General features: G+C 41.3%; 1 protein-coding gene and 1 long non-coding RNA gene across 3 annotated transcripts in view; one reads left to right on the plus strand and one right to left on the minus strand.

Annotated features, from left to right (window-relative positions):
- Nucleotides 1–11,537, minus strand: part of LOC119467905 — a 28,314-nt gene extending 16,777 nt beyond the window's left edge. The window contains exon 1 of the long non-coding RNA XR_005196539.1: nt 11,174–11,537. This is a non-coding gene — a long non-coding RNA (uncharacterized LOC119467905). The remainder of the gene's footprint in view (nt 1–11,173) is intronic.
- Nucleotides 11,538–11,966: 429 nt separating this feature from the next.
- Nucleotides 11,967–25,403, plus strand: part of RALA (RAS like proto-oncogene A) — an 82,855-nt gene continuing 69,418 nt past the window's right edge. Inside the window, exon 1 of one of the 2 annotated variants that reach the window (XM_017506159.2) lies at nt 11,967–12,545. The gene's annotated coding sequence lies outside the window, so the exon portion shown is untranslated. Of the gene's footprint in view, nt 12,546–12,614; nt 13,147–25,403 lie in introns of those variants that run through there. The other variant, XM_017506160.2, reaches the window with a different exon arrangement.

Consider the following 25,403-nt stretch of genomic DNA (forward strand, 5'->3'; position numbering starts at 1 on the left):
AGGAGGCGGAGGTTGCGGTGAGCCGAGATCGCACCATTGCACTCCAGCCTGGGTAACAAGAGCGAAACTCCGTCTCAAAAAAAAAAAAAAAAAAGGGGGGGGGCAATAGGATTTGGCACATGTGATTAAGGATTTTCTCTTGGATTATTTGGTAAACTGAAGGTAATCACAAGAGACCTTCTATGAGGGAGGCAGGACAGTCAGAGTTGGAAAGGAGATATGATGGTGGAAGGAGAGGATGGAATGATGAGACTGCTGGCTTTGGAAATGGAAGAGGGCCACAAGTCAAGGACTGAACAGCCTCTAGAAGCTGGAAGAAGCAAGAATAGGATTCTCCCCTAGAGCAGTCCCCAACCTTTTTGGCATCAGGAACTGGTTTCGTGGAAGCCAATTTTTCCATGGACCAATGGCTGGTGGGGGATAGCTTTGGGATGCAACTGTTCCACCTTAGATCATCAGGCATTAGTTAGATTCTCATAAGGAGCGCACAACTTAGATCTCTCTAATGCACAGTTCACAACAGGGTTTCACTCCTATGAGAATCTAATGCCACTGCTGAACTGATGGAAGGTGGAGATCAGGTGGTAATGCTGGCTAATCTGCTGCTCACTTCCTGCTGTGCCAGCTGGTCTCTAATGCCATAGACTTGTACAGGTCCGTGACTCGGGGGTTGGGGATCCCTGCCCTAGAGCCTTCAGAAGGAACACAGTCCTGCCAGTCCATTTTAGACCTCAGCCTCTAGACCTGTAAAATAAAACATTTGTTTTTGTTTTAAACACTAAATTTGTATTAATTTGTTACAGCAGCAACAGGTGACCAGTTGTAAGAATGTTAAATAAGAAAAATAAAACATGGTAAGACATGAATTATAGAAAACATACCATCTGCTGAGAAAGTAATTCAAATGAAGAAATAATCTGAATTAGAAAGGGATGACAATTTCAATATACATATTATGGTTTTGTGAATCCTCATGATGCAGTTAGATAACTTAAAGCTAGTCCCTTTTGAGGTGATGCATAGCCATATTCTAATATTATTTACCATATGTACTTTTTCTTATTCTCACTTCCCTTTTTTTCTTTCCCTTTCCTCTGTGTGTCATCCCTGTTCCTGTCACTGATACTGTTGGGGTAGCCACCTGGCTCGCATTACAATGATTCCATCATATCCTGGAATTGTCCCTGAATCAGTCACAGCTTTGCAGACAGAGATATGTAGATACATCTATAGCTATCTAGATTTATTTTAATGAATTGGTTCACACAATTGTGGAGACCAGCAAGTCCAAAATCCATAGATCCACAGGGCAGGCTGGAAGTGCTGCAGGAGTTGCAATCTTGAGGCAGAATTTCTTCTTCACCAGGAAACCTCAGTCTTTGCTTGTGAAGCCTTCAACTGATTGGATGAGGTCACCTACACTATTGTGGGTATTCACCTTTACTTAAAGTCAACTGATTGCAGGTGTTAACCACATATACAAAATGCCTTCATGTCCACACTTAGAGTTTGATTAAATAGCTAGTTACCACAGCCCAGCCAAGCTGATGCATAAAATTAACCATCACAGGCCCTTTGAGGGGTGAGTAGCAGGCATCATGGTTGTGCTCTATGACTCTATCTCCTGGCTCCTAGATGGCTAGTCTAATAGTGGACACAGGACTCCCACCAAACCATTCAGAGCTTCAACCCAAGATTTACTAAGGAAACTGGAAAAACAAAACCAAAAGACAGCCCTCTCTGGTGTGGTGGCAGCCATGAGGTATGAGGACTGGGAGATATCAGTGGCCATATGAGCAGTCATTCATTCTGAAATGGAGGGAAGTGAAGTAAACCTACAGAAACAGAGACAAGATTTGGAGGAAGAGTCCTGGTTCCGGTTATCACTGAGGCCCAAGTATACTCCTGCATTTTCAGTTGTTAAACTTTTTTCAATTTTATGATCTGTTGTCTTATAATCCCCCTCCTCACGCTCTTTTGTTTAACAGTGTCTTGCTCCGTTGCCCAGGCTGGAGTGCAGTGGTGCAATCATAGCTCACTGTAACCTTGAACTCCTGAGCTCAAGCAGTCCCTCATGCCTCAGCCTCCTGAGTAGCTGGGAGTACAGTTGCAGGCCCTCATGCCCGGCTAATTTTTTTTTTTTAAATAAGCGAGGCCGAACACTGTGGCTCACACCTGAAATCCCATCACTTTAGGAGGCCAAGGTGAACAGATCACTTGAGGTTAGGAGTTTGAGACGAGCCTGGCGAACATGACAACACCCCATCTCCACTAAAAATATAAAAATTACCTGGGCATGGTGGTGTGTGCCTGTGGTCCCAGCTACTCAGGAGGCTGAGGCAGGAGAATCACTTGAACCCGGGAGGCAGAGATTGCAGTGAGCCTCAATCCAGTCTGGGCAACAGAGGGAGACCCCATCTCAAAAACAAAAAACAAAAACAAAATTATGCTATGTTGCCTAGGCTGGTCTCAAACTCCTGGCCTCAAGCAGTCCTCCCACCTCAGCCTCCCAAAGTGCTGGGGTTACAGGCATGAGCCACCACACTGGTTTTTCATTCTCTTTTTAAATTTGAAGGGATATTTTTCTGACCATTCCTTAGCTAGATTGAGCTGGGTTTTTTTTGTTTGTTTGTTTGTTTGTTTGTTTGTTTTTTGAGACGGAGTTTCGCTCTTGTTACCCAGGCTGGAGTGCAATGGCACGATCTCGGCTCACCGCAACCTCCGCCTCCTGGGTTCAGGCAATTCTCCTGCCTCAGCCTCCTGAGTAGCTGGGATTACAAGCACGCGCCACCATGCCCAGCTAATTTTTTGTATTTTTAGTAGAGACGGGGTTTCACCGTGTTGACCAGGATGGTCTCGATCTCTTGACCTCGTGATCCACCTGCCTCGGCCTCCCAAAGTGCTGGGATTACAGGCTTGAGCCACCGCGCCCGGCTGATTGAGCTGGTTTTATGTCACCTGCCACCAAAAGAGTCTCAACTAGGATAGAGGGCATGATATAATTGGGCTATATATAAATGTTTATGTTTCCCTCTCCTTCCAGACATATGGTTTGATTATCTGCTTTGCATAGGCATGACATGTGACTTGCTTTGTCAATGAATTATGAGTGCAAGTATGTCACTTTAACAACCAGTGCAAGATCTGCCATGTTTTCTGTACCTGACAGTCACCTGGAGTGACTGTGAAAACACATGTCACTTGGTGCTTCCAACAGGTAGGTTCCTAGGTAACAGTGAGAAGGAAAGAAACTTCCAACAGGTAGGTTCTTAGGTAACAGTGAGGAGAGTATATGTAGCATGAGCAAGCAATAAGCTTTTGTGATGTTATGCCACTAGGATTTTGAAGTTTTCTGCTACTGCAGTATAACCTAACTTATCTCTTGATTAACACAGAAAGTACTTTCCTTCATAATACTTGCCCATGATTCATCTTAAAAGAATCAAATTGAGCCAATATAGGCATAATAACAGCACACAAAACAGAGTTCTTGCCCTCCTAGGAAGAAAGACAAGCCATTCCAGACTATCCTGAGATTAATGGAGGTATTAAAGTAGTTTAAGCAGAGGAGTTATCACATTTGCCTCCCAGATCCTGATGGTTGCACAGTGAAGACCGAGTTTAGAGCAGGAAAAGTCTGAACCCATTGAATCTGTGCTGCAACAATATTAAGGTGGTAACAATGGCTTGGATTAGGAAAGTGGTAGTGGAAACAGTTAAATGAGTGATTCTGAGAAATAATGAGGAGGCAGATTTAGCACAGCCTGGTAAATGAATGGATGTATAAGAAGTAGAGAGAAAATTCGAAGCAAGCATTTAGATTTCTGGCTTTGGTCATTTGGCTATCATCAGTTCAGTTTGGACTGCCTAGTTTGAGCTAGCTACCTACAAAACACTCAAAAGATATCAGATAGGGAATTAAATATATAGATTTCAAGCTTAGGAGTGAGCTTATAGCTAGAAGTCACTAAAATATAGAAAGTAAAGCCATGGGTGTATAAAACCATGGGTGTAGATGAGATCATCCAAAAAGAATGTGGAGACTAGACTACAGTGATAAGAGCCCTAGAATTCCTTAGAGTGACAATATTTAAGCAAAGACAGAAGCATCCAAAGGACAATGAAATAGTTATGCACGGTATCACAGAAGCCAAGAGAAAAGATTGTTTCAGAAAGGAAAGAATGGTCAACAGCTTCAAATGCTGTTGAAACATTAACAAATAAGATATCTCTCATAGGAGGAATGATTTTGGCAAGTTTATTAAGAGTAGTTTCACAGCAGTATTGGGGGTAAAAGTCTAATTATATATGGTTGGAGGTAACTTGGAGGTGAGGAATTGGTGATAAGCAAGCATAGATAATTCTCCCAAAAATTCTCTTTAGGAGAAAGGAGAATTTGAGCAGAAGCTACGAGGAAGATATGCACAAAGAAGACACTTTAAACAAAGGAGAATGCTAATGGCAAGGAACCAGTAAAGAGAGGCTGAAGACACAACAGAAAGAGAATAATTGATGGACGAAGGTCCCTAATAGACAGGAGTAGCCAAGACCTAGAATACACATTGAATGATGGCCTCTATTGTAAAAAAGAATGAAGGAGGAAGGAATGAATATAGTTCAAAACCTGTTAATTTGATTATAAGTAAAAACATGCACTATCTCATTATTAATTGAATTCTTATAATAAAGTATGTAAGTATAGAAATACAAAGTAATATAAATATCCTGCTTATTAGTACTATTTTCTCTGACTCTCAAGTCTCAAACTACCTAGATTCATGGGACCCAGACAGCCATTTCTTGTTTTGGTAAGTGCCTTATACACTGTCTGAAATACCATAAATATTTCACAAGTGGTAATTTAACCCCATTTCCTTGGCTGACTCTGGATTCAGACAGTAGCTGCCTCATCACTGATGATACCTGATTCTTCTTTTGGCTTCTCTGTTAGTCTGATCTATTCTACCTGCCAGATCCCTCCTGACATTCTAAATATCTTCTGTTCTGGTCTATCTCTACTTCTACCTTTTTCCAGGATAAATCAATCCATTTATGATATAGTTATTCATTTTGACAAAGTATATTTTAAAATTAAATCAGCATTCTGCATGAAGACATTGTGTACACACACACACACACACACACACACATTAAAAGAATACAGGAGCCACTTGAAATTGATGCGTGGCATGGGGTAATCCCTCAAAAATAATACAACTTATAAAACTGAACAAAAAACTAAAATGGATGTCAATTTTCATAGTGACAAGTACTGATCAAAGGCCTATTTTCTCAGACTTTGTCCAAGTGTATCAAAGAACATTTTAAAGCATTAAATTGGGTTCTTCGCTTACTAGTAATGAAAATGCATAATTTTATTTATAACAAGTATAAAAACTTGTTCAGGATTGAAAGACTGAAAAAACTTGCAGAGAAATAAGGTAGAAGCAAGCATATCTATTACCTTGGGGAAATATTTCATCTGGAAGATCAAGCCAAGCAATGACTTCTAAACACTGAATACGTAATTACATGTCAATAAGAATCAATTTTGGAGCTAGTTCAGTGATAGGAAGACAATGTAAAATCCTTATCTTATATCCTAAATTAGAGAATATAAAAATACTACACAGCTATACATCCAATTTTATTTAATAAGTATGTCATTAAAATTTTCTTAATATATCAGAAAAGATGAAAAGAAACAATATGGAAATATCTTCAGCTAAATAAATTCAGGGCTTCCATGACAAATGAAAGCTAAAGATTCCACCTTTATTTACGTACATTCTTTTTTCTTCATAGAAAAAGTTGATATCCTAATTTAACCCCAGGTAAAGTGAATGCCGTGACTGGACAATACCCATTCATTGAACAGTTACATTTAATTAATATGTGCCAGATACTATTCTAAGCACTCTATGGATGTTAGCTCATTTAATCTTAAAAGCATGTAATATGGTAAAAAATAAAAATAAAAAAACTAAAATTGCTACTTTTCTCCCCACCTCTCCATCCTACCCCATCATATACTGTCAGTAAAAGGACAGCAGAAGTCCAATGAAAAGATATTTAACTTGGACTCAAAAGACTTGAGTTAGTTGCTGGCTCTATTTAGCGTTCTGTGTGACCTTGAACAAGTTATTGAAACCAGAATTTCCCAAACCTGACTGATCATTGGAATTCGAGGGAGAGTGTTATTACAGTTACAGATGCCTTGGACTTCACCCAATATTTTCTAATCCTAAATCTAAATATTTTCTGTTTAGAGTAGAAGTTGAGAATCTGAATTTCCTTTGAAACCACACAGGCGATTCTCATAAGCAGTCACATTTGGGAACCAAATGGTATTATCCTTAATAGTATTATCCTTTAATCCCTTGATAGAAAAAGTATAGAAATATGTATTCCACAAGGGTCGTCGACATGAAGGGAAGAATTATGAAGACCTAAATTGTCATAACCCCACTCTCTAGACATTCTCATTAAAATTGTGTTTAGATACTCTAGATGACCCTTTTGTTGTGGGTCATCTGGAATATCTAAGCCCAAACAAACATATCCAGAAGCATATTATACAGGTGACTGTCATTTCCAGCACCTACTTTAAGCTTATCTCTCCAAAGCATGACATCAAAAATGAAATGGGAAATTGAGGCAATGTTTCCACCAATTTAAAGTGTAAAACGAAACAAACAACCAGGCACAGTGGCTCATGCCTGTAATCCCAGCACTTTGGGAGGCCCAGGTGGGTGGATCACAGGGTCAGGAGTTCAAGACCAGCCTGGCCAAGATGGTGTAACCCTGTCTCTACTAAAAATACAAAAATTAGCTGAGCGTGGTGGCACACACCTGTAATCCCAGCTACTCAGGAGGCTGAGGCAGGAGAATCACTTGAACCCAGGAGGTGGAGGTTGCAGTGAGCTGAGATCGTGCTGTTACACTCCGGCCTGGACAACAGACTCCATCTCAAAAAAAAAAAAAAAAAGAAAAAACAAACAAACAAACAAACAAACAAACAAAAACTATCTTTACTGAGTGTGCTGAAAATGTGTACAGCCTCCTAAAAAAGTTTCTGAGAGGCCGGGCGCGGTGGCTCAAGCCTGTAATCCCAGCACTTTGGGAGGCCGAGGCGGGTGGTTCACGAGGTCAAGAGATCGAGACCATCCTGGTCAACATGGTGAAACCCCGTCTCTACTAAAAATACAAAAAATTAGCTGGGCATGGTGGCACGTGCCTGTAATCCCAGCTACTCAGGAGGCTGAGGCAGGAGAATTGCCTGAACCCAGGAGGCGGAGGTTGCGGTGAGCCGAGATCGCGCCATTGCACTCCAGCCTGGGTAACAAGAGCGAAACTCCGTCTCAAAAAAAAAAAAAAAAGTTTCTGAGGTGACTGTATCAGGTTTTTCCCCCACTTCAACCAAACATCACAATATACTTTATTCATCCCCAAAATATTTTCTGAGTCCTTATTAAGGACACTATGAAGGATACAAAAATTAATAAAACAAAGTGCCTGTCTTCAAGCCAGTAAAGACATAGCCATAAACATAAGAATTGTACTTTTCAGGCCGGGCGTGGTGGCTCATGCCTGTAATCCAAGCACTTTGGAGGCCAAGGTGGGCGGATCACCTGAGGTCGGGAGTTCAAGACCAGCCTGACTAACATGGTGAAACCCCGTCTTTAAAAAAAAGAAAAAAAAAATTGTACTTTTCAGCTTTAAAAACAAGTTTGGCTGAATTTTGGAGATGCTGCAGGCAATCAATAATAAGCCAGAAATGTCCTTATAGCCAAACTGTCATATCAAGCTGGTGACCCTGGTATAAAGTATTAAAATAAACAATGTATTTGAGAATCTCAAGATATGAGTTTAGGTACGCTACTTGTTTAGGTATGCTACTTGACAACTGTAGAATTTTTAAGTCTTTAAAAACTAGTCTCAGAGGGCTAGTCTTTCAGCACTCTCAGTCTATTTCTTTTTTTTTTAAGATGAGGTTTCACCATGATGGCCAGGCTGGTCTTGAACTCCTGACCTCAGGTGATGCACCCACCTCAGCCTCCCAAAGTGCTAGGATTACAGGCGTGAGCCACCGCGCCCGGCTCAGTCTATTTCTTTGAAAAACTTGTATCTCACAAAATTGTGAAAATAAAATAAAATAATATAGACGTTAAGGTGTCATGGATTTTTTTTCTTTTTTGAGACATGGTTTCATTCTGTTGCCCAGGCTGTAGTGCAGTGTAATGATCAGAGGCACCATAACCTCAACCTCCTGGGCTCAAGGGACCCTCCTACCTCAGCCTCCTAACTGGGACCACAGGTGAGTGCCACTATGCCTGCCTAGCTTTTTGTGTGTGGGTGTGTTTTTAAATTTTTTTGTAGAGATGAAGACTCTCTCTGTTGCCCAGGCTGGCCTTGAACTCCTGGGTTCAAGTGATCCTCATGCCTCAGCCTCCCAAAGTGCTGGGATTACAGTGTGAGCCACCACACCCAGTCAAGGTGTCATTTTATAGATAATGCTCATAACTCAAATAATAAAACATGACTTTGAGTTGATTTTTCACCAATGATGACAAATGGCTATTAACCAATTACCTTTTTATCTGGCCCTAAAACACAAAGAAGGCTCATTTGTCATTGTCATTACCAGACGTATAGTTAATATACATTATATAAGAATTTGATAAAGTGGTATATAAGCAAGTATATAAAAATAAATATGCACATTATGTAACCAATATATTTAAATGTTTACATTATGCATATACTTTTCTAAAGAGAAATACTGAAGTCACCAACTTAATGGAAAAAATTTCCATCTACTTTAGGGATAGACATTGGACAAAACTTCACAAGACTAGCCGGGCGCGGTGGCTGGAGCCTATAATCCCAGCACTTTGGGAGGCCGAGGCGGGTGGATCATGAGGTCAAGAGATCGAGACCATCCTGGTCAACATGGTGAAACCCCGTCTCTACTAAAAATACAAAACATTAGCTGGGCATGGTGGCACGTGCCTGTAATCCCAGCTACTCAGGAGGTTGAGGCAGGAGAATTGTCTGAGCCCAGGAGGTGGAGGTTGCGGTGAGCCAAGATCGTGCCATTGCACTCCAGCCTGGGTAACAAGAGTGAAACTCCGTCTCAAAAAAAAAAAAAAAACTTCACAAGACTATATTTCATTATGTGTTTCTGATTAAACAGTGATGAGAATGACAGAGTCTCACAGGAATGTTCACTATAATTGTGTCAAACATTTAACTGTATATAAATTCTATAGGAACTGCATTATTCTATGGGGACATGAGTAATGTTTTTAATACAAAAATTCCAGTTAACTGAATGGAGTAGACTAATCATTAATTCTAAAGCATGCTTCTGGCAAATCCCTACCTACCCTGTATTTTCCCCTAAAGCATATATTAGCTATGAGTAGCATGAACATAAAAGTTGTGGTTACGAAAACTTCTTTTTACTTCCCTCTTTTACTAACTATATTTAATATACAAGGTTTGATCATAAATAGTAAACAGTAAATTCACAAGTCAAGAAAAAATACCTAAGTGTATTTCAAAACTGGATCCTTCATGTTCTTTGAGTAATCCAGGCAGCAAAGTTAGTAATGGTCATGAGTGCTACTGGATATTAGAGCTAATTATTAATAATATGTACTTACAATTATGCCCTTTCATCCAAGTACCTCAAAGAGCTTTCATAGCATTAATTTGTTATTTCCTATATCTCTGAGATGCGACTGACAGACATTATTATCTCTATTTTACAGTCAAGAAACTAGGGCATAGAGAGGTTAAGTGACACTGCTAGGGTCATACAGCGAACAACTAACAAAAAACGAACTCAAGCTAATTATTCTCATTTCTTGTTCAGTATATTATCCATTATATGAATGTTCAACACATCTAAATGCTTCTTTATCCTAGGCAAATTGAAAATACTGTATTTAAATAATCTAAGAAGTGAACAAGTTTCTCATTTTTGTGTGTATTCAAAAATGCAGTTCTACAGGGATATAGAGCTAAAACCAATAATTAGTCTTTGGTTTGCAGGTGTAGTTATTATAGGGCTTTTACTATTTGTGGTTTTCTGAAGCCTCTGCTCAAAATGAACTATTCTATTTCTAACTGATTTATGCTAGGTTAGCAGAGCTGTGAGCCACCGAAAAGCAACTGAGACAGGCTGACTAATGAATTTGACGTTGTCTTTCATTGCATTCCTATTGCTTACTCTTCTTGAAGTCATCCTCCTTCTAGTTCTCCATTCAGCAGATATTTGTGCAACCCACCATCCTCAATCCTTAGCCTATGGCCAGCTTAACTGTTGTCAATGATTAAATTTAAAATGTTTTATTGGAATGGAGCAATTCCTACAGAATAAAAAAGAAAAAAATTAAAATATAAACATAGATTTCATTTTTGAGTTAATGATGCTATACTATTAATAGTTACCACTGTTACACCCAGTTTCTGCTAAGCCTGACCCTTAGGGTCCTTAGAAGACCATTAAACATTAGAATATTGGTCTATGAATGGGCACAAATCACTCATATTGGGTTTTTTAATGCAGCACTTCAGTAATTTTCCCAAGTAAAGGCAGGGAGAAAGGAGAAGTGGTTTTGAAACTGTGCTCAATGACGTTAAGACTGTAGTCAGCTTGGATGTGGTAATGTAAACCTGTGGTGTTTCCAACTTCAGCCCAGCTCCTCCCCAGAACTCTAGACCCATGTATCAAGCACCATTAGACAGCACCACTCTTACTTCACACATCAGATCCAAAACTAAACTCATTTTTTCCTGCAAAAATGACTGTCCCTCCCAGTCCTAACACTTCCTTATCTTACTTTGTAAAATACACCCTTATTCTACTCCTCCCTCAAAGCAAAACAAGGCATCATCATTGCCTCTTCCATTCTCCTATCCTGCAGCTGCCCCTAGCAACCAAGTATTAGTTGATCTGGCCTGTTGAATATTTTAGGAATCCATCTCCTTTGGATGTTCACTGCCACTCACACAAGGGTCCTTAAGTTTTCTCTTCTAGACTTCTGCAATGACCCCTTGTCCACTCTCTGCTTGCCCTTTTCCTTCCCCTCCACCCCACCACCAAGTTATCTATTCTCTACCAACAGAATCGCTTAAATTGTAGTCTGTCCACTCATTGCCTCACCAGGGCATAGATGATCCATGATTTGGCTCCTGCTGTCTTCTCCAGCCTCATCTTTTTCAGCAACCTAAGTTTGAACTTTAAGACCTGTAATTATTACTCATGCTTCTCAACATATTATTTGTCCCCGTGCTGGATTTCCTCTCTGTTCAGATCTGGATTTGCCATCCCACCCCTATTTTTGTAGTGGAAAAATGCCCATTTATCTTGAAAACTCTAACCTACAGTTAGTAAAGCCATCCATTCATTACCCTGTGTACCTTGATATACCATACTTCCAATCTCAATTATTTGCTTTTATGTCCGTCTGCCTACTAGATTGGACATTCCTTGAATGACTCATGCCAGGAACGTAGTTGGTACTCAATTTGTGGGGAGCAAAGAGAGATAAACGAATATATAAATGTCAAGACATAAGAATCTGTAGCTGCTAACTTAAATTTACGGATTTAGTGAAACTACATCTCACAAGCTACCAAATCACAGTGCCACGGGGCCGCACGATAATCTCAGTGCCACACCGACACCCGGCCTGCTGTGTCGAAAGGGGATCCCAGACCCCTCAGAAAGAACTCTCAGACCGTCCGTGGAGGCGAATTCTCCCAGGGGCGAGCAGTTAGATGAGGCCCAGGGCGGCCACGAGATCCTCCAGCCAGGGCAGGCGGATGACCGGCCTCCTGGGATTTGGCCCGCGACATGCCACGTCGCCAGCTCTGCTCTGAACACCTCCGGCCACGACACCCAGCGGCCTCAATCCTGAGACGCCCAGGGAGCAGGAGCTGACCCTCTAGAAGCAAGATGGCGGCCTCCGCACTCCCCTCCTCCCCAAGAACCCCCTCCTGGTCCCCAAAAGAAAGACAAGGACATCGCGGTGCCGACGCCGAGATCCGGGAACCTCCGCGAGGCCTGCGGCCACTCCCGAGCCCCGGGGAGATGACTTCACCTCGCGGAGCTCAGAGAGCCGGGGGCGGGGCCGCCAGAAAGCGCAGACAGCCCTCAGCACGCAGCGGGCGGAGGCCCGGCAGCCTGCGCCCTGCGAGCCATTGTTCTCCGGCCTGGGCCAGGATCACCCTTCTCTCAGCCCGTGGACAGGAAGTCGCTCCCCAGCCGCCCCGCCCCGCTCCCCAGCGCCCCGGAAGTGATCTGCGGCGGCTGCTGCAGAGCCGCCAGGAGGAGGGTGGATCTCCCCAGAGCGAAGCGTCGGAGTCCACCTCCTCCTCCAGCCGCCTAAGCTCAGCCACCACCCGTCAGACTCCTCCTTCGACCGCTCCGGGCGCGGGGCCTCCCAGGCGACAAGGGCCGTGTACCCTCCTGGCGGAGCCACGCAGCCGCGGCTTCCGGAGCCCTCAGCGCGGCGGACTGGCTCGCCGTTCAGGTGAGAGAGAGATGCCGGTTCGGGCCGCCGGGGGAGGCACTGGGGCCACCCGGGCTGTGGCGGGGGTGTGTCCGGGCGGCGGCGGGCCGAGGCCCAGACGCGGGTTCTGGCTGCCGAGATTGCACGTCCCGCGTTCTGCTCTGGGACGAGCTGCGAGATGAGCTCGGCTGGAATCCGGGGCACCGCGTTCGCAGCTGTGGGGCGAGTACGCCCCCGAGAGCGGGCGGCTGCGGCGAGGTCCCCTGCGCCCGGCAGCCCCTCCGAGTTGGCCTCGTCCGAAGGTCACCCCGCACAGCTAGTCCACTGCGCCCAAGTTCCCGCCCGGGCGGTGCCCGCGACCTGGGGCAACCCGCTGCCGCCGCAGTCCCAGCGCCTCACTCCGCCCCTCTCCCCTCCTTCCCTTTCTTTCCACTCCATGCCTGTACTAGAACAGCTGCTTTTTAAGCATCTCCGCCAGGATTTTTTAATTCGGTTTTTTTGTTTTTGTTTTTGTTTTTTTGCCAGTTAAAGGAATGGGTTTTTCAGACTTAAGTCATTAGACTCCCCGCACTGAACTGAATACCTGGCCTTGGGCGCTTGCACAGCTTTAGCCCATATTCAGGTAGCCTAGCTTCTAAAATGAGGAAGAGAATGCATTTTGGGAGAGTGGTGTTTCCTCCGTGGTTCGTTTCTGAAAGATTTCCAGAAGTGGAAGATGTGATTGGCATGCTTTAGACAGGGTATATGTGTGTGAGTAGACGGGGGTGACGGCACACAGTGGTGGCAGTGTTGTTTCAGGATTTAGGGAGAATTAGGGAGTTAACTGGCCTTTGCTTGGAAATCCAAATGTCCAGACTTGTGAGAGCTCATCCAAGTGTCGCTGAGGTAGTATGTGAAGTCCCGTGCCACGCCCTAAGTGTCAAGCTGAAAAGCACCTAATTTACAAATTGTGTGGTGTGTATGGGGAACAACCTTTATAAAACATGTGTCATAAGTTAATTTTTTCCGGGAAATTGCAACTTTAATCATGTTCCAGAAATTGGATACCAGATTTCATTAGTAAACTCTTACAGTATGTTTATTAATGTATTTCAGTGTGCCTTAGCTCACGTTTTTTTGTCTCTGGTAATATTAATATTATTCTAAACTGGCTCTTGTACTGAAATAATACACTATTATAAAATATTATCCTAAAACATCGTTTTTTGACCTTGAATTTCTTCAGGGCAGGAGCCGTGTCACTGTTTCTATGCAGTATGCCTTGAACATAGAAGCTGTTCACACATTCCTGCAGTGAGTGAATGAATGTATAGGTTATCTCACAGTCACCATCCAGGAGTTGGTTAATTTGTTGAGCTAGGCTGTTTGTTTTGTTTTAGGTTTTTGGCATATACAGACTTTACTTCAGCTTTACATTCTTCAGCAGAGTCAAATAATTATTTGCCTTCCAAAACTATTCTCCTCTGAAAGGTTAAAATTATATTAAAATTGTGCTGGACATTATAATAACTTGTATTCCAGTGTTAAATGCTTACTATTTGGGCATATTCAGAGTTAGTAGGAAGAGATTGTCTGGTGATACACAGCAAGTTTATGTTTGGGGTTGATAACTGTACCCTATCTTAATCAAAAAGAGGAAATTAGGAATTACCACTGTTTGGAAAACGTGGTGCATCCCAGAATTGCTTATAGTGGTTCATTGTTCCCAGGAATACATACAATCCTCTGACATCCTGATATGACCTTGGTATGATTTACCAATAGCCTCTTTCATATTTATTTTCCAAGATCCAGATTTTGGTCTATAGTGCGTTTGTTGAGTGTGCAGTCATACGTTGGGAAGCAGTACTTCATTATAACACTTTCTTCACAGGGCTTTCCAAAGGAAAAGGGGTCTAATTATAGAAAACAATTTTGTTTACCATTTGTGAGGGAAGATTTTTGTCTATAGATGGTTGGATTATTTTCACATTAAGGTGGTTCAAAGAAGAAGTGCTGATGTTTTCTGTCCTCTCCAAGTATCTCGTGGTGGTCCTCCGAGCTTAGCTTCTACAGAACATGAATAAATGTACCAGTGTCACTTCTTGTAGCTATGTGTATTAGTTAATAATGCAATCGTATTCTTTAGTAGATGAGTGGCAAGAACAATTATTTTTAAAATACTGGAATAAGAGGCTGTGAATGTTAATGAGGGAAAAGATCATGATTTTGAAGAAGACAGTTTATGATTTTCATTGTTTTATAAAACCTTTTAACTTTTAGAGACTAAGGAATTGGAAGCCAGCAATTTCTTATCTCAGTGACATTACCATTATACAGAGGTTAGATTTTTTTTCTTTAATTCAGCAACCCTCTTGGTGATAAGAGTTCTCATGTGTTGATTGCCTACCAAGCACAGTGATAAGAGCTTTACTTATATTATTTCTAATCTCCACAACACTTCTGCAAGACAGGTAGTTTTCCCATACTTTATTAAGGTAAATTGAAGTTATTTGCCAGAGGCTAGGCACCTACCTTGTGTGTAGTAGAGCCTAGATTTGAAAGTAACTATTTCTGAGGGCAGTGAAATTGTTAACTGCAGTTCATCCTAAATGGCTGTGGAAAAGGCAATTCTGATTGAGCCGGAAACCGGAGCTTCAGGAAAGCGAAGACCCTGATTCCTCTCAGCACTCTTGGGCATCAAGTGTGGCCTGAGTTGCCAGTGGCCCTGGCCAGGTGGCCTCAAGCAGCAGCCATTCTTTTCTATAACCTACAAATACAGTGTTATCACCTTCTATGTGTGCCATGGTGGAAAATGGCTGGGCATTGTTCCATACGTGTCCTGATGAAGTATTTGAACTCAGTTCTGGTGTTTGATTAGTGCTTTTTAAAGTAACGGAATCATCCGTATTTGAGAGGAATGCCATAAATCTATTTGTAGTGACCTTTTCTTGAAATCACATTGTTTTTTAGTTCTTTCACTAATGGAAATAGGGGAGAACCCATGGGGGACAGTAGAAAGAATGGTAAAAGAAGCAGATGTGCTCAGTCTGTTTTTAACTATTTGAGACCATAAATCATTTTCTCTGGGTTTAAGATGGAGGCTTAAAGGTGGCAGAGGTGTTGTAATGGTCTAACTGCTATTCAGTGCTGGTATAATTCTCTACCCTCTTTCTAAGCCTGTGTACTTTTAAATAGACTTAAGTGAAGAATGTGTTCATCTCTCGCTCTGTCTTTTTTAAAAAAGATATACCTTTAAGTAAAGAACAGCTGATTATCTGGCCCCCAGAAGTAATAGTTATTCTGTTTTTTCTTGAAGGCATCTTTCTTATTACCTTACCACATTCATAAGGATTTGGGTTGCCATATGGAAAAAAGGAAATTAAAGTTCTATGGGTTTTTAGAAGATGTGTGAGTAAATTTTAGATGAGAATTTGCATCTTTGATTTAATTATATGTGAAGGTGATGACTTAGTTTCTCAAAGTCAAGAGGGTAGTCTGTACAAGCCAAAAAAGGCATGCTTCCATAAAATGATACTCTTCTTAAAGGTCTTCACAGCTAGAGTCCTGTATTAGATGCAGTAGACGTAACACCGACATACATAGTATCCTTAAAGTCTGGGATCCCATTTTATTGCTGAATTTACTTTTGAAACTGAATGTCAGGATTTGATAATGTTATTTTGGACAGTAAGACACAGTTAGATTATAAAATGGCTTATACGCCCAGATTTATTGGGAAGGTGGACAAAGATCCCCAGTTTCCAAAAGATTATGATTGTGGTCATCTAAGCCACAGGATCTGTTTTTCTATGTAGTTGAGAAGCTAGCATAGTACTCTATTGAAAGTGGAGGTTGCCACTGAGTGACTGCACACTGAGTTCAGCTACCCTGTCTAGATATTCTGGATTACGACAGCAGCCTTCTAGCCTGTGGTTGGAACCCATCTGATCTTTTCCTGTTCTTACTTAGAATAATGGGGATATTCCTCTGCTTAAAATCTTCTTGTGGCTCTTTTATGCCCATTAATAAAATTCAGACTCCATTTTCCTTAATCTCATATACAAAACCTTCAAGATGTACTCTTTACCTCTCTTTTTTTCCCCCTTTATCTTTCATGTTTCTTTATTTTTTATTTTTTTTCTTACCTAACCCTTTAGCCTTATTTCTTTTCTTGGATGATCTTCTATTATAGCAATACCCAGCTTCTGGAATGCTAGTGTTTGTTTACTCAGTCCTTCATTTCCCCTTCCTGGAATTGTAGCCTCTCTTCCTTCCTCTAATCTCGGGTATATTCCTACTGGTCCTTCAGAACTCCGTTTAGGTTATACTTCTCCAAAAAATTGTAATTAGGTTTTCTCTCTGGATCCCATCCCTCAAAAAAAAAAAGAAAAAACTTAAAGACTGGGCCAGTTGCTTCTCTTATGTGCTGTCATAACATCTGTTACAGCCCTTACTACACTAGAGAGAGTACTTTCATTGGCCTATTGTAAATTTTGTTGACAACAATCCAAACAATCCACAGTAACCTCATAACTATACACACACACATTCTTTCTCTCTCTTAAAGGCCTTCTTTGGCCATGGTGGCTCACGCCTGCAATTCCAGCACTTGGGGCGGCCAAGGTGGGTGGATCACGAGGTCAGGAGTTTGAGACCAGCCTGGCCAATATGGTAAAACTCTATCTCTACTAAAAATACAAAAATTAGCTGGGTGTGGTGGCATGCACCTGTAGTCTCAGCTACTAGGGAGGCTGAGGCAGAAGAATCGCTTGAACCTGGGAGGCAGAGGTTGCAGTGAGCTGAGATTGTGTCACTGCCCTCCAGCCTGGGCAACAGAGCGAGACTCTATCTCACAAAAAAAAAAAAAAAAAAAAAAAAAAAAAAAGGCTTTCTTCATAGGCCTTTATCAGTCAGGTCCCCACACTTTCTCAATTCATGGCATCCTTATTATGGCAGTAATTTTTTTCACAGCATCCCTAGGTCAAAAGAAACACCTGACGGTTGAGTTTATTAAGTAATTAGGTCTGAACACCTTAAGTATTTATCTCCTAACAACTCAGTAGCTATGTGGAAAGACAATATACATAAACCGAAACCATTAACTTTAATTCTTAACTGCATAGTACTCTATTGTATGTACCATAGTTTTTTCAACTAATGTTCCGCTTGAACGTTTACGAAATTTCTAGTATTTTGCAATTACAAATGATGTTACAGTGAAAAACTTAGCTTACATATGTCTATGTATTTTTGGAGATAAATCTTCAGGGTAAATGCATTTGGAGAGTTGTTAGATACCATCAAACTCCTCGTCCTATGGGGTTGTACTCTTTTACATTCTTACCAGCAGCATGTGAAAATAGAGTGCCTGTTTCCCCACAGCCTCACCAGCGGAGTGTTTTGTCAGCTTTTTAATTTCTGCTAATCTAATAGGTAAGAAAGGATATCTCAGTGTAGTTTGCATTTATACTTCTATTACAAGTGAATTGAACATGTTTTCATGTGTTTAACGGTCATTTTAATATTTCTTTTTATTGTTCAGGTTATTTGTCCACTTTCTTTTTCTTTTTTTTATTTTGAGACAGACTCTTGCTGGACCCTCATAGGTTGGAATGCAGTGGTGCAATGGTGTGATCACAGCTCACTGCAGCCTCAGCCTCCTAGATTCAAGTGATCTTCCCACCTCAGCCTCCTGAGTAACTAGGACTATAGATGCATGCCACCATGCCTTGCTAATTTTTTTTATTTTTATTTTTGGGTCAAGATCGGGTTTTAACATGTTGCCCAGACTGATCTTGAACTCCTAGGCTCAAGCAGTCTGCCCACCTCCACTTCACAAAGTGCTGGGATTACAGGCATAAGGCCACCGTGTCAGGCCAATTTGCCCACTTTCTATATGACTTTCAGTCTTTTTTCCTCTCAGCTTTTAACAGTTCTTCCTATTTAAGAATATTAGCCATTTAACTTTGACATATATTGCAGATATTTTTGCCAAGTCATCTTTTGGCATTGCTTGTGGTGATTTTTTGCCATGCAAAAGATTGTTTTTGTATAGTCAAACACATTAATTTTAAGTTTACTGCATCTGAAGTTTTAGTCATGTTTAGGAAACCCTTTCTTACCTTCCGGTTGTAGAGGAATTCACACATACTTTCTTCTAGTACTCATATAGTTTCATTTCTCACCTTTAGTTCCATTCAGAGTTTATTTCTATGTATGATACATGGAATGCATCTAATTTTATCCTTTTCCAAGTGACTATCCAGTTGCCCCAATTATATCTGTTTTTTAAAAAAATTCTTGCTACTTCTATATGCAGTTGGGTATATTTTATTCAGTTGGATTATCTGACCTCAGGCACCAGTACCACACCATTTTAATCATAGAGGCTTTGTAGTATGTTTTAATATTTGATAGGGCTAGTCCCCCGTTATAGCACTTCCTCTTCCTTGTTTTCCTTACCTTCTTGCATATTTTGGTTTTCTTTATTAACTTTAGTATCAATTTGTCTAACTCTATGAAACAATTCATTGCTTTTTATTTTTTTAATTGAGACAAGAGCCTCACTGCGTCACCCAGGCTGGAGTGCAGAGACGCAGTCTCAGCTTACTGCAACCTCTGCCTCTCAGGTTCAAGCAGTTCTACTGCCTCAGCTTCCTATGTAACTGGGACTACAGTCGTGCGTCATCATCCCCCGCTTATTTTTTTTTATTTTTAGTAGAGACTGGATTTCGCCATGTTGGCCAGGCTGGTCTCAAACTCCTGGCCTCAAGTGATCTACCTGCCTTGGCCTTCCAAAGTGCTGGGATTAACAGGTGTGAGCCACCGTGCCTGGCCTCACTGCTGTTTTTATTGGGATCATATTAAACTTATATTAACTTATCGAGAACTGAGATCTTTTTTGTAGAGATAGGATCTGCCTCTGTTGCCCAGTTGGAGTGCAGTGGTGCCATCATAGGTCAATGCAGCCTTGAACTCCTGGGCTCAAGTGATCCTCCTGCCTCAGCCTGCCAAGTAGCTGGTAGTACAGGTGTGTGTCACCATGCCTAGCTAGATAATTGACATCTTGATGGTGTTGAGACATCTTCACCTAAAACAATGTTTTTTCGTTTTTTAAATTCTACTTTTGTGTCTTTGAGGAATGGCTTATAGTTTTCTTCATATAAGTTTTCAACATTTCTTGTGTATTTCTAAGCTATTTTATCTTTCTTGTTTCTATTATAATTTTCTTGTCATTTATGTCTTTTAACTGGTTATCCATGTATACAAATAATTGTTGATTTCTGCATATTTTCCTACCGCGTTGCAAAATTCATATTAAATTACTATGTTAGCCTCTTTTGCATTGCTATGAAAGAATACCTATGACTGGGTAATTCATAAAGGGAAGAGATTTGTTTGACCCACGGTTCTGCAGGCTGTACTAGCATGACACCAACATCTGCTTGGCCAGGTGAGGCCTCAGGAAGATTTTACTTATGGGGGAAGGCAAAGGGCTCAGCAGATGTGACACATGGCGAAAGAGGGGGTGAGAGAGAGGAGGGGATGCTGGGCTCTTTTAAACAACCAACTCTCACGTGAACTACTAGATTGAGAATTCACTCATTACTGTGAGGACGGCACCAAGCCATTCCTGAGGGATCTGCCCCCATGACTGAAACATGCCCCACTAGGCCTACCTCCAACATTGGGGATCACATTTCAACATGAAATTTGGAGGAGACACACATCCAAATCATATCAATTACTTTCACTCATTGCTTCTCTCAGACTTTCCAGATACACTGTCATCTCATCTGTAAATAGAGGCTTTTTTCCTTCTATTCCAGTTTTTATGCCTTTAACTGTTTATCTTATCTAATTGCATTGACTAATATCTCCAGAACAATATTAAATAGCAGTTTAACAGTGTCTTTAATAGAGGTACTGATTATTTCATTGTATTATCTTCACCATGGACATACAAATATGTACTTTTCAACCTAGATAATAATTTAGCTATGTATATACCTTTCAAGGTTGCATACAGTCCTTCGCTGTGTCTTTAAGGGATGCTTAAGGAGACTGACTGGTCGTGGTGGCTTAGGCCTGTAATCCCAGTACTTTGGGAGGCTGAGGCTGGCAGGTAGCTTGAGCTCTGGAGTTTGAGACCGGGTTGGGTAACATGGTGAAACCCCATCTCTACAAAAAGTACAAAAAATTAGCTGAGCATGGTGGTGTGCACCTGTGGTCCTAGCTACTTCAGAGGCTGAGATGGGAGAATCACTTGAGCCCAGGAGGGGAGGCTTCAATGAGCTGAGATCATGCCACTGCACTCCAGCCTGGGTAACAGAGTGAGACCTCATCTCAGTTTTCTTAAAAATACATTTTAACAAAAGATACTTAAGGAGTTGGATGTGGTGAGAGGCAGGAAAGGTCGACTTTCCTAGTGCATGGTAGCAAAATACAGTGCTTAGCATGGTAACTGCTCCATGGTTTCTCAGTTTATATAACCAGTCCTGAGTTTTCTTGCTTCTCTACACAGTTCTTCTGGATTTCATTATGTTCTTTCCCCAACTAGTTATAAATTCCACAGGGTGACCTCCTTTTCCCTTCTAGGTTAAAGCTGTCATAGGTCTATGAAAATCAAGGGATTCCCTTTCAGCCTTCTTAGTCTTAAGTGGTGTCTGTGCTTTGCAGAGGAGCAAGGCTTGCTTTTTATTATGGTGCTGCCTTGAGTTCTTGGATTTCTAGGTCATATAGCAAGGTAGATGTATTAGTCTGTTCTCACAGTGCTGTAAAGACATACTGAGACTGGATAATTTATAAAGAAAATAAGTTTAATTGACTTACAGTTCCACATGGGTGGGGAGGCCTCAGGAAACTTACAGTCATGGTGGAAGGGAAAGCAGACATATCTTACATGTCAGCAGATGAGAGAGAGAAGGGGAGAGAGAGAAAGAGTGTGAGAGAGAGAGCAAGAGTGAACGTGTGCACACAAGAGCAGGAAAAACTGCCTTATAAAACCATCAGATCTCGTGAGAACTCACTATTATGAGAACAGGACGGAGGAAACGGCCTCCATGATCCAGTCACTTCCCACCTAGCCCCTCCCTCAACAGGTGGGGTTATGGGGATTACAATTCAAGATGAGATTTGGGTGGGGACCTAGCCAAACCGTATCAACAGGTTTGTAATTAGATGAGTTTATCCACTGGGGGGGAATACTAGAGTACACAGCTGTCAGTGGTTCTTGACAAGTGTGTAGGGCATGGGACATCTGGCTTTGAGGCAGTTCTTTCTCCAGGTTTTATTTATGCAGATCCAGTCATCTGGCAGGAATGATGTGTTGGTATGAAATCAGGTGTTGGCCCAGCATCCTGCACATGTTCCATCCACATGGCGGTGTTGGTTGTTGCACACCAGTGCTCGGTCTCCCAAGTTCTGGAGAGAGTTTTTATTTCACTGCCATCGAATTTATCCAGAAAGTCCAATTAGCATATTTTCTGTAGATTCTTACAATTTCAAGATTACCAGGTCACTATGTGAACACTCAGACCACATCCTGTTGTCTTTCTCTGTCATTCTTATATTTCCTCTCCCAGGAGGGCAGGGTTGTAGGATATTTATTAATTTATTGCCCAATATGCTAATGAATTTTTTCCTAGAACTCCTTAGAACTCTCAGTCCATGGCCTGTTGTCCATCTTTGCTGTCCCAGGAGTGCTGGTAGGTGGAGTATTTAATGATCTCTTCTTTTCCCTAGGTTGAGGATCCCTCATTACTTTGGTCCATTCCTTGGTCCATTCCAGCTATCTATCTTCAGTTTTCCTGTGACTCAGGTCAACTTTTTCTCTCTGGGCCTTGCTGCCTCACTGGTATGAAATTCAGATGTGGGTGGGGCAGAGTTCGGGGGTTTCCTGCCTTGAAGATCCTCAGATCTTGTCCTGTGGTACATGCAGCTACCCTGATGGCAGGCCTCAGCAGGAGGGTGATCTTTTCTGTTTTTGTTTTTGTTTTTTTTTTGTCTTATTTCCTCTGTCCACCCCCCACCACTACCATTTTTAGTTTGAGGGAAATCTGTCTTCCATCATCTTTCTGCCTAAAATATTTAGTCTGTAATAGAAAATCTCCATCCCCTGAAGTCTTAGGTTTCTGGGACACCAGCCCTAGTCATTTAATGCTTGAATAATTGGTAACCTTCCCACTACCCTATTAATCTCCAAGGTCTTCCTGTTTCTCATGTCTATATAATACAGCTAAGACAATTCTCTGTGCCTGCTACTTCATTCTTATTTGCTGCTTGCAATTTTCAGTAGCTTTCTTGGTCCCTAAGAATAAAATAAAACTTGATTATTTGCTCTGCTTATTTACTTTTATGTTTTGTTTTGGTCCAGTTCATAAAATCCATTCTTTGTTTTGTTGAAGTTTCTATTTATCTGGTTGCAACTGCTTGACTTTTGTACATTCCTTGATCATTTTTATTTCTTAGTCTGTGAATTGTCTTTATTTCCTTTGCTTATTATTTTTTTTACAGTGGGGACCTGAATCTTTATAATAACAGATTAATTGAGATATAATTCACATACTATAAAATTTGCCCTGTAAAATGTACAATTTGGCCAGTTGTGGTGGCTCACGCCTGTAATCCCAGCAATTTGGAAGGCCAAGGTGGGCAGATTGCTTGAGTCCAGGAGTTCAAGACCAGCCTGATAACATGCCAAAACCACATCTCTATAGAAAATGCAAAAAAAATTAACCAAGCTTCTCTACAAAAAATAACACAGAAAAATTAGCCAAGCCTGGTGGCGTGTGCCTGTGTGTAGTCCTAGCTACTCAGGAGGCTGAAGTGGGAGGATCACTTGAACCCAGGAGGTAGAGGTTGCAGTGAGCCGAGATTCTGCCACTTCATTCCAGCCTGGGCAACAGAGCAAGGCCAGTCTCAAAAAAGAAAAAAGTACAATTTAGTGGTTTTTAATATAGTTAGAGTTGTACAATTATCACTAATATCTAATTCCATAACATTTTCATTACTCTCAAAAAGAAAGCCATACTCATTAGTCATCAGTCCTGATTTTTTCTGCCCCTCGGCTCCTGGCAACTACTAATCTATTTTCTGTCTCTGTAGCAGTGGTCTTCAACCTTTTTGGCACCAGGGACTGGTTTTGTGCAAGACATTTTTTCCACAGACTGTGGGAGATGGGGAGGCGGATGTTTTTGGGATGAAACTGTTCCACCTCAGATCATCAGGCGTTAGTTAGATTATCATAAGGAGCACACAACCTAGATTGCTCACGTGCGCAGTTCACAATAGAGTTTGTACTCCTATAAGAATCTAATGCTGCCACTGATCTCACAGGAGGTGGAGCTCAGGCAGTAATGCTCGCTCATCCTCCGCTCGCCTCCTGCCGTGTGGCCCAGTTCCTAACAGGCCACGGACTAGTACCAGTTTGTGACCCTGCTCTACAGGCTTGCCTATCCTGTACAATTTTTGGATTCCATAAATGGAATCATACAATATGTGGCCTTTTGTGTCTGACTACTTTCACTTAACATAATGTTTTCAAGATCATCCAAGTTGTAGCATGTGGCAATACTTCATTTGTTTTTATGGCTGAATAATGTTCCATTGTGTGGGTACGCCATAATTTATCCATTCGTCAGTTGATGGACATGTGGGTGTTTCTACTTTGGGACTTATATTGAATAATGCTGACATGAACATTGATGTATGTGTTCTTGCATGGATGTATGTTTTCATTTATCTTGGGTGTATATACCTAGGAGTGGAATTGCTGGGTCATATGATAACTTCATGTTTAACCTGTTGAGGACTGGCCAAACTTTCCTAACGCAGCTGCACCATTTTACATCCCCACTGGCATCATATGAGAGTTCCTAGTTTTTCCACAACTTCACTAACAGTTGTTATTGTCTTATTTTTTTTTATTATAGCCATTCAAGTGAATATAATTTCTGTCTTCCTTCATTTGCTAGGATACTTTGAGCACCCCTATGTGTATGAAGTTATCTGTATTTTAGCATATCATATATGTTTTTTCTTCTTAGATCTCCAGTGCCAAGAACACTTTTTTTATTGTAAAAACTATAAATGTGACTTTTCGTTTCAACTTCCAGGTGGACTTTCCTTTTGATTCATTAACAAAATTTCTGTTTTCCATTTGTGTATTTGACGTGATGCTAGTTTGTTCTTACACTGTTATAAAGAACTACCTCAGACTGGGTAATTTATGAAGAGAAGAGGTTTAATTGACTCACAGATCTGCAGACGTAACGGGAATCATGACTGGGAGGCCTCAGGAAACTTACAATCAAGGCGGAAAGCAAAGGGGAAGCAAGCACATCTCATCATGGTGGAGCAGGAGAGAGAGACGGGCGTCAGGGAAGTGCCACACTTTTAAACCATCAGATCTCATGAGAATTCACTATCACTAGAACAGCATGGGGGAAACCATCCTTATGATCCAGTCACCTCCTGCCAGCTCCCTCCCCTAGCATGTGGGGATTACAAATTGACATGAGATTTGGGTGAGGGCACAGAGTCAAACCATATGAGATGAGTTTCAAGCTATTAAAATGTTAAATTGTTAAGAGCGCACTGTTAAAATTTGTGATGTAGCAAATAGAATATCTAAGTGTAATGAAGGGGAATTATTCATAATGAATACTGACATTGTCTAAGTGAATTGTTCGTGTAGCATTGGCTATAAAATTGAGGAGCCCCAGTTATAGCCAAAGTAACCCAAAATGATGCTAGGTTTAATCCTGTATTTCTGTTCCTATTAACAGAAGGTACAAAGTGTGATTAATTTTTTTAATAGAACCTGCACTTTTGTATATATTATCTCATTTGATCTTTATATCAGCCAAGAGATATAGAAAGGATAGCCGTTCTTCC

Source organism: Cebus imitator, unplaced genomic scaffold (genome assembly GCF_001604975.1).
Source record: "Cebus imitator isolate Cc_AM_T3 unplaced genomic scaffold, Cebus_imitator-1.0 Scaffold349, whole genome shotgun sequence".
Classification (NCBI taxonomy): domain Eukaryota; kingdom Metazoa; phylum Chordata; class Mammalia; order Primates; family Cebidae; genus Cebus; species Cebus imitator.